Here is a 10,336-nt window from a genome sequence, read left to right as displayed (position 1 = left end):
TTGCCCACCCTGGAAGCAGACGGGAAAGAGCTCATATAGTACCTTTTTTTTGTTTTATATTATTTTACAGCATATATATATATATATATATTTGACAGCACATTTATATGATTCACCACACATATATGATATATAGTTCACCACACATATACTTGCCAACACATATATATAATTCACCACACATATATGATATACATATAAATCAATGTACATCCCCATATATCGAAAGAACCAACATACAAAGTATTGCACTTTTTATCCATATATACATATACATATAGTTTGACATTGTTCATCAACTCAAATGAAAACTAGATGATATACATATAAAGTTCATCCATCGGCATTGTTCAACTCCATGAATGCGAGCTTCCATGCATGTAGTATATCCAATCTGCAAAAATGTGAATAAGAAAGTCAGAAGAAGAACAAAATATGATGTTTTTGAGCTAATTATGTCATTTTAGCGGAAAACAAGCTAAGAATATAATATTCATGAGCTAACCAAGGTTCTTATGCCATTTTTAGCTTATTATGGCATTTTGGAGCTAAATAGGTTAATTATGTCATTGTTGGGGAAATTAAAGCAAGGAGAATATGAAAGAGGAGAAGAAAGAGGAGGAGGAGGAGAAGAAGAAGAAATCAAGAAGAAGAAGAAGAAATCAAGAAGAAGGAGAAGAAGGAGGAGAAGGTCCTTGGCCTTCTCCTCCTCCTCCTTCTTCTCTTCTTCTTCTTCTTCTTCTTCTTTCTTTTCATTTTTCCTATTTCTTCTCCTCTTCTCCTCTTGTTGGAGCTAAATTACCTCATTATGTATTTTTGGAGCTATATGGGCTAATTATGCCATTTTAGAGTAAAACAAGCTAAGAATATAATATTCATGAGCTAACCAAGGTTCTTATGCCATTTTGATCTTATTATGGCATTTTGGATCTAAATGGGCTAATTATGTCATTCTTGGGGAAATTAAAGCAAGGGTAATATGAAATAGGAGAAGAAAGAGGAGGAGGAGGAGAAGAAGAAAAAAAATCAAGAAGAAGGAGGAGAAGGAGGAGGAGGAGAAGGACTAGAAGGTCCTTGGCCTTCTCCTCCTTCTCCTTCTTCTCTTCTTCTTCTTCTTCTTCTTTCTTTTCATTTTCCCTATATCTTCTCCTCTTCTTCTCTTGTTGGAGCTAAATTACCTAATTATGTCTTTTTGGAGCTATATGGGCTAATTATAACATTTTAGAGGAAAACAAGCTAAGAATATAATATTAATGAGCTAACCAAGGTTCTTATGCCATTTTGAGCTTATTATGGCATTTTGGAGCTAAATGGGCTAATTATGTCATTGTTGGGGAAATTAAAGCAAGGATAATATGAAAGAGGAGAAGAAAGAGGAGGGGGAGGATAAGAAGAAGAAATCAAGAAGAAGGAGGAGAAGGAGGAGAAGGAGGAGGAGGAGAAGGACTAGAAGGTCCTTGGCCTTTTCCTCCTTCTCCTCCTCCTTCTCCTTCTTCTCTTCTTCTTCTTCTTCTTCTTCTTTCTTTTAATTTTTCCTATTTCTTCTCATCTTCTCCTCTTGTTGGAGATAAATTACCTAATTATGTCTTTTTGGAGCTAAATGGGCTAATTATCCCATTTTAGAGGAAAACAAGCTAAGTATATAATATTAATGAGCTAACCAAGGTTCTTATGCCATTTTGAGGTTATTATGTCATTTTGGAGCTAAATGGGCTAATTATGTCATTGTTGGGGAAATTAAGGCAAGGAGAATATGAAATAGGAGAAGAAAGAGGAGGAGGAGGAGAAGAAGAAGAAATAAAGAAGAAGGAGGAGGAGGAGGAGAAGGACTAGAAGGTCCTTGGCCTTCTCCTCCTCCTCCTCCTCCTTCTCCTTCTTCTCTTCTTCTTCTTCTTCTTTCTTTTCATTTTCCTATTTATTCTCCTCTTCTCCTCTTCTTGGAGCTAAATTAGCTAACTATGTCTTTTTGGAGCTAAATGGGCTAATTATCTCATTTTAGAGGAAAACAAGCTAAGTATATAATATTAATGAGCTAACCAAGGTTCTTATGCCATTTTGAGCTTATTATGGCATTTTGGAGCTAAATGGGCTAATTATGTCATTGTTGGGGAAATTAAGGCAAGGAGAATATGAAAGAGGAGAAGAAAGAGGAGGAGGAGGAGAAGAAGAAGAAATAAAGAAGGAGGAGAAGGAGGAGGAGGAGAAGGACTAGAAGGACCTTGGCCTTCTCCTCCTTCTCCTCCTTCTCCTTCTTCTCCTCCTCCTTCTTCTCCTTCTACTTCTCTTCTCTTTCTTCTCTTCTTCTTTTTGTTCTTCCTTTTCATTTTTCCTATTTCTTCTCCTCTTCTCCTCTTCTTGTAGCTAAATTAGCTAACTATGTCTTTTTGCAGCTAAATGGGCTAATTATGTCATTATAGAGGAAAACAAGCTAAGTATATAATATTAATGAGCTAACCAAGGTTCTTATGCCATTTTGAGCTTATAATGTCTTTTTTGAGCTAAATGGGCTAATTATATCATTGTTGGGGAAATTAAGGCAAGGAGAATATGAAATAGGAGAAGAAAGAGGAGGAGGAGGAGAAGAAGAATAAATAAAGAAGGAGGAGAAGGAGGAGGAGGAGAAGAAGGACTAGAAGGTCCTTGGCCTTCTCCTCCTCCTCCTCCTCCTTCTTCTCTTCTTCTTCTTCTTCTTTATTTATTTTTCCTATTTCTTCTCCTCTTCTCCTCTTCTTGGAGCTAAATTAGCTAACTATGTCTTTTTGGAGCTAAATGGGCTAATTATCCCATTTTAGAGGAAAACAAGCTAAGTAAAGAATATTAATGAGCTAACCAAGGTTCTTATGCCATTTTCAGGTTATTATGGCATTTTGGAGCTAAATGGGCTAATTATGTCATTGTTGGGGAAATTAAGGCAAGGACAATATGAAATAGGAGAAGAAAGAGGAGAAGGAGGAGAAGAAGCAGAAATAAAGAAGAAGGAGGAGGAGGAGGAGGAGGAGGAGAAGGACTAGAAGGTCCTTGGCCTCCTCCTCCTTCTCCTCCTCCTCCTCCTCCTTCTCCTTCTTCTCTTCTTCTTCTTCTTTCTTTCTTTTCATTTTTCCTATTTCTTGTCCTCTTCTTGGAGCTAAATTAGCTAACTATGTCTTTTTGGAGCTAAATGGGCTAATTATCTCATTTTAGAGGAAAACAAGCTAAGTATATAATATTAATGAGCTAACCAAGGTTCTTATGCCATTTTGAGCTTATTGTGGCATTTTGGAGCTAAATGGGCTAATTATGTCATTGTTGGGGAAATTAAGGCAAGGAGAATATGAAAGAGGAGAAAAAGAGGAGAAGGAGAAGAAGAAGAAATAAAGAAGGAGGAGAAGGAGGAGGAGGAGGAGAAGGACTAGAAGGTCTTTGGCCTTCTCCTCCTCCTCCTCCTTCTCCTTCTTATCCTCCTCCTTTCTTCTCCTTCTCCTTCTCTTCTCTTTCTTCTCTTCTTCTTTTTGTTCTTCCTTTTCATTTTTCCTATTTCTTCTCCTCTTCTCCTCTTCTTGTAGCTAAATTAGCTAACTATGTATTTTTGGAGCTAAATGGGCTAATTATGTCATTATAGAGGAAAACAAGCTAAGTATATAATATTAATGAGCTAACCAAGGTTCTTATGCCATTTTGAGCTTATAATGTCTTTTTGGAGCTAAATGGGCTAATTATATCATTGTTGGGGAAATTAAGGAAAGGAGAGTATGAAAGAGGAGAAGAAAGAGGAGGAGGAGGAGAAGAAGAATAAATAAAGAAGGAGGAGAAGGAGGAGGAGGAGGAGAAGGACTAGAAGGTCCTTGGCCTTCTCCTCCTCCTCCTCCTCCTTCTTCTCTTCTTCTTCTTCTTCTTTATTTATTTTTCCTATTTCTTCTCCTCTTCTCCTCTTCTTGGAGCTAAATTAGCCAACTATGTCTTTTTGGAGCTAAATGGGCTAATTATCCCATTTTAGAGGAAAACAAGCTAAGTAAAGAATATTAATGAGCTAACCAAGGTTCTTATGCCATTTTCAGGTTATTATGGCATTTTGGAGCTAAATGGGCTAATTATGTCATTGTTGGGGAAATTAAGGCAAGGACAATATGAAATAGGAGAAGAAAGAGGAGAAGGAGGAGAAGAAGCAGAAATAAAGAAGAAGGAGGAGAAGGAGGAGGAGGAGGAGAAGGACTAGAAGGTCCTTGGCCTCCTCCTCCTTCTCCTCCTCCTCCTCCTCCTTCTCGTTCTTCTCTTCTTCTTCTTCTTTCTTTCTTTTCATTTTTCCTATTTCTTCTCCTCTTCTTGGAGCTAAATTAGCTAACTATGTCTTTTTGGAGCTAAATGGGCTAATTATCTCATTTTAGAGGAAAACAAGCTAAGTATATAATATTAATGAGCTAACCAAGGTTCTTATGCCATTTTGAGCTTATTATGGCATTTTGGAGCTAAATGGGCTAATTATGTCATTGTTGGGGAAATTAAGGCAAGGAGAATTTGAAAGAGGAGAAAAAGAGGAGGAGGAGAAGAAGAAGAAATAAAGAAGGAGGAGAAGGAGGAGGAGGAGGAGAAGGACTAGAAGGTCTTTGGCCTTCTCCTCCTCCTCCTCCTTCTCCTTCTTATCCTCCTCCTTTCTTCTCCTTCTCCTTCTCTTCTCTTTCTTCTCTTCTTCTTTTTGTTCTTCCTTTTCATTTTTCCTATTTCTTCTCCTCTTCTCCTCTTCTTGTAGCTAAATTAGCTAAATATATCTTTTTGGAGCTAAATGGGCTAATTATGTCATTATAGAGGAAAAACAAGCTAAGTATATAATATTAATGAGCTAACCAAGGTTCTTATGCCATTTTGAGCTTATAATGTCTTTTTGGAGCTAAATGGGCTAATTATATCATTGTTGGGGAAATTAAGGAAAGGAGAGTATGAAAGAGGAGAAGAAAGAGGAGGAGGAGGAGGAGAAGAAGAATAAATAAAGAAGGAGGAGAAGGAGGAGGAGGAGAAGAAGGACTAGAAGGTCCTTGGCCTTCTCCTCCTTCTCCTCCTCCTCCTCCTCCTCCTCCTTCTTCTCTTCTCCTTCTTCTTCTTTCTTTTCATTTTTCCTATTTCTTCTCCTCTTCTCCTCTTCTTGGAGCTAAATTAGCTAACTATGTCTTTTTGGAGCTAAATAGGCTAATTATCCCATTTTAGAGGAAAACAAACTAAGTATATAATATTAATGAGCTAACCAAGGTTCTTATGCCATTTTGAGGTTATTATGGCATTTTGGAGCTAAATGGGCTAATTATGTCATTGTTGGGGAAATTAAGGCAATGAGAATATGAAATAGGAGAAGAAAGAGGAGGAGGAGGAGGAGAAGAAGAAATAAAGAAGAAGGAGGAGGAGGAGAAGGACTAGAAGGTCCTTGGCCTTCTCCTCCTTCTCCTCCTCCTCCTCCTCCTCCTCCTCCTCGTTCTTCTCTTATTCTTCTTCTTTCTTTTCATTTTTCCTATTTCTTCTCCTCTTCTTGGAGCTAAATTAGCTAACTATGTCTTTTTGGAGCTAAATGGGCTAATTATCTCATTTTAGAGGAAAACCAGCAAAGTATATAATATTAATGAGCTAACCAAGGTTCTTATGCCATTTTGAGCTTATTATGGCATTTTGGAGCTAAATGGGCTAATTATGTCTTTTTGGAGCTAAATGGGCTAACTATGTTATTGGTGGGGAAATCAAGGCAAGGAGAATATGAAAGAGGAGAAGGGAAACTTACCGTAGTGGTCACCAAGGAGGAGAAACACCTAGAGAAGGGTTGTGCGACGCCGCTCGGGAGTTATTCTACAGAATAAATATTTTGTAATGTCTCAGTTAGCATGATGACACTCAATTATTAATACTAGTTTATAATGAAACCCACCGTGCCAATCGAAGAGAAGACGGACATCGGCGGAGGGACTTGACCGCTCTTCACGCACAGACCCTGAAGAGTGGGTCGTATTAGTTAGTAATGAAACAAACATTACACACATGATTTGGCTAATGTGAAAAAAAAACTTACCACAAAAAGCTCGTATAGGGCCCGTTGACCCGCCTCATTCCGGGACCTATCCTCCTCAATCAATCGTGTCGTGGTCTCGTCCCTCTCATCAAGAGCAACCTGACTTGCCAATCTCTCTTTCTCAAGAGGAGCCTCAAGAGCAGCCTCAAGAGCAGTATGGCTTGCCAATCTCTCTTTCTCAAGAGCAGCCTGGTTTGCCAATCTCTCTTTCTGAAGAGCAGCCTGAAACACCATTCCTCGTTACCACAGTAATGATCTATGGTGACACACATAATGAAATGGATGAAAGTGTTCTTAGTCCGTACAACTAACCTCGATGGCAAGATCGACTCGCCGTGGACGACACATTATCTCAGGACAGCTGCTCGACTGGCGCGCCTTGATCTCCGGGAGAGTGAGTGGACAACGTATTATCCCATCTCCTATGGCTGTCGAGCCATGGGGCCTCCCGCCACCATATATCATCACCAGCTGTGGATCCAAAGGTTCCTGGCTAGGGTTAAAGTAATCCCCTTTCGTAGCCTTCCCCGCGCCCCTGTATGCCACGAGCTTCTGGTGGGATGATATGTTGGTGAAGTTATTGGGATCATCCAGGTCAGACTCAGAGAATGCCTTCGCCTTCTTGTACAAGGCAGTATGGGCCATGCCATAAAGGTCGTACAAGTGTGGCATCTCTGTCTTATTGTGATGCGCCTAAAAGAGAGGAACAAAATATTAGCATCAAGAATGAATGGCATGAATCATGAAGTAAATCACATACCCAGTTTCGTCCGAACTGAAGTAAGTTGGCGCTGCCTTGATGGTGTGGCACACCAACCATTTGGCTACGCCGATCCTTCGCATTCTCGTGGACGGCTCGCCAGCTGCCTGTGCACCACTCATCAACCAACGCCTCCCAACAATCCATCTTATCCGCACACCATCTCGGGGGCACGTGTAAGTTATTAGAAAGAATTTTCAACGCTACGCCTATGAACGAAATCAAGAAAACTACGTAGAAGGACTTAAGAATAGGTAATTACCTTCATGTATTGCTCCTTCTTCAGAAACTTTCCGCGGCAATCCTTCTTCTGCTTCTTAATACCACGCGTGGCGTAGTAATCTCGAATAGCCTGCGGCCGAGCCTCGTGGTGCAAGTTCTGTAGTGACCGCCTACACTCGGCCTCGAGAACCCTGGCCGCCTCCTCCTCATATCCATCCTCACACTATAGAAGGTCTGGAATCAAACGTGAAAACACCGATTAGTACAATAATTAGCTATATTGTTAATTTTAGATTCTGTAAAAGGATAATTTACCCAAAAGCTCTTGATCACCATCTCGGCCCTCGTGTGGCACAAGACACCATCTATAATCTCCTCCAGCGGGGCCTGCGCGGCCTGGTAGTGCTCCGAGGAAAATCCTAGTGTAGGAATCTGACCCTCACCAGGCAACGTGACAAACCCCGGGAAATTTGTCCGGCAAAGCACACCAAGGACGGAGTTCGGCCTGCGGACTCCAAGAGGGTGTACCCATCCCCTGCAGTATGATAAGGTCAACGCATTAGATATTTGAACAAACTTGAAGGCAAAAGCTAAAAAAAGAGTAAATGTACTTACCTATCTCCTTCAGGTTTAATCACCGGCCTCTGCTCGCGGGTAGCCGACGCGACCGGGAGACGTGTACTACCACACTTGTACACGGTGGCCCCGTCCACCTGCACATCGCCCTCACTATCCGTAAGCTCATCCCCGCCCCCTGAGCCACCCGGACCCTCGGTCCAATCCGGCAACTCGATACGATCCGGCCAGGTCTCCCATCCGGACCTCTCCACGTCGGGTGAAGCCTCCGAAACCGTAGTCTCGTGGGCCGAATGCACCTCAACCCGAGGCTGCTCCTGGACCGGAGTCTCATGGGACGAATGCCCGTCAACACGAGGCTCCTGGAACGGAGTCCCCGTAGCCTCCTCCGCAAACGGGTCGACCATAGTAGTCCTATGCTCGGGTAAATGAGCTGGTGGTGGTGGCGAGGATGACTCAACAGTCCTCCTGGATCTTCCGCGGCCACCACCTCTCCGTGTACCCTTCCCCTTATTCCCTACCCGACCAACACCTCTCCTAGTGGGAAATGCCGCCGACGAAGAAGAACCCACGGGTGGTGTCGACAGACCGTCTGTCAAAGCTCTACGGAGAGATAGGGGTGGAAGGGAAGTACCACCTCTCGTGCGGGGTGCCTGGGAAGAACCCGTCGAGCGATCTGGACCAGCGCCCACCATCTTTCCACACCTGGTGACCTGCCATGATAAAGATTAAAAGAAATTAGTACAACATAAAAAAAATGAATAACTGACATGAATAATAATATGTACATGAATAATAAAGATTAAAATATATATAATTTAAGTTGTGAATCTTACAAACTAATCATCATCATCATCATCACTATCACGCATGTCTTCATGAATGACGTGCTCGTCGGGTTCAACGGCGTGAAGTTGTGAAAGGCCTTCCTTTAATCGTTGAAGCATTGACAGGTCATCCGCATCAGTAACCTCTACGAGTTCCAGGTCTTCTGGTTCCGGCTCAGGGCTGGAGTCGGATTCATTATCGTTGTCTACTTCCATGTTATTGGGTGAAGCACGGCGGTTCTTGAAACGTTTCTTGGAAAGACGTGTTTCTTGGAAGAATTCTCCATCATATGTGTTTGGGTTAATGTGAGGTTCATAATCCTGTTCATTTGGAAGAGGTGGTCTGACATGTGGCGGCACTTCATAAACAACATACCAACCTTCCAGATTCTTATCCGTTTGGCATGCCCACGGTAGATAGAAAACTTGGGTCGCCTGTTGAGCCGTAATATAGACATCGAGAACATCTAAATGGGTGTTTGGATTGATTTCGACTAGTCCTATATGTTCATGAGTCCTTCTAGTCTTCTTCGGCTGGAACCAATAACATTTGAAGACTACGACGTTCGGTGGGTTTTCACCATAGAATTGAAGTTCATATATTGCTTCAACTCTTCCATAATACTTGATAACACCTTCGCCGATAGCAGAGACACCACAATTTGTAGATTTCCGGTCGGGCATAGATAGCTCTTTGCCAAAGGTACGAAAGAGATACCCGTTGATGTTGTATTTCTCAAATGAACGGACCTTATAGTCAAAACCATTAGCGACTTGTCTCAATTCGGCGTCCATAGACTCTAAATTAGCCTACAAGTTTAATATGAAACGATTGTTGCATTAGCCGCAAGTTAGACCAAGAAATGAAATGGTCCATTATTGATAATTACCGTTTGTTTGAACCAAGAGATGAAACCGGGATAGCCGCCTCCTGTCTTTGACAGAAGCTCATACTCTTCGACGGAATCATTTTCGATCACCGCTCCATCCGAGAATTTGGTGACGTAACGACTGTTTGAAATATCCGTTAATAAGAGCAGCTCAAATGAATTAGAAGTTACGGGAAAATGTGCCGAGAACTCACTCGATGTACGGCCACACTTCTGTTAGGTTGTTGAAGATATACAACGAAATGTTCCGCCATTCTTCGACATACAACGTTATTGGTTTCGAAGCACCGGCTGGTGCGAGCTTCCCTTTGAATAGGCTGAGGTTGGACCCACCTTTTTTAGGGTCTACATCATTGTGCCGAGGCTTCGGATTATGCAAATGATGATTTTTGGCTTCGTAGTGTGCTGTCACAAAGTTTGCCACCTCCTCAATAATGAATGCCTCAGCCATCGATGCTTCAATTCTACGCTTATTTTTACATTTAGCTCGAAGGGTATTCTGCATCCTCTCAGTTGCATAGCACCAACGATCTTGCACGGGCCCACCCAATCTTGCCTCGATCGGTAGATGTAAAATCAAATGCTGCATTGGATTAAAGAAGCCCGGTGGAAAGATCTTTTCTAACTTGCACAACAACTCCGGTGCAAACTCCTCCATGTCTTCTACCACGCCAGGCGACAATTCTTTCGCACAAAGAACACGGAAGAAATAGCTCAGCTCCGCCAGTACTAGCCATTCATCCTCAGGAATAAAGCCACGTAACATCACCGGCATTACCCGCTCTAGCCATATGTGCCAATCATGACTCTTGAGACCAAAGATTTTATTTTTTCAAGACTCGCTCCCCTCTTTAGATTCGTTGCATACCCATCGGGGAACATCAAGTGCATTTTGACCCACAAGATAATTTCCCTCATAACTGGCCTTCCTAGATTGAACCACGCCTTTGGCTTCGACCACTTCTGCTTTCCTTTGCCTTCTCGCATGTTTTGTAACGGTCTATGACATAGTGTCTCTTGATCGACTCTAGCCTTAATA

This window comes from Hordeum vulgare, chromosome 5H (genome assembly GCF_904849725.1).
Source record: "Hordeum vulgare subsp. vulgare chromosome 5H, MorexV3_pseudomolecules_assembly, whole genome shotgun sequence".
In the NCBI taxonomy this organism is placed as follows: domain Eukaryota; kingdom Viridiplantae; phylum Streptophyta; class Magnoliopsida; order Poales; family Poaceae; genus Hordeum; species Hordeum vulgare.
The sequence above is the reverse complement of the archived record's forward strand: the minus strand, read 5'-3'. Positions refer to the sequence as shown.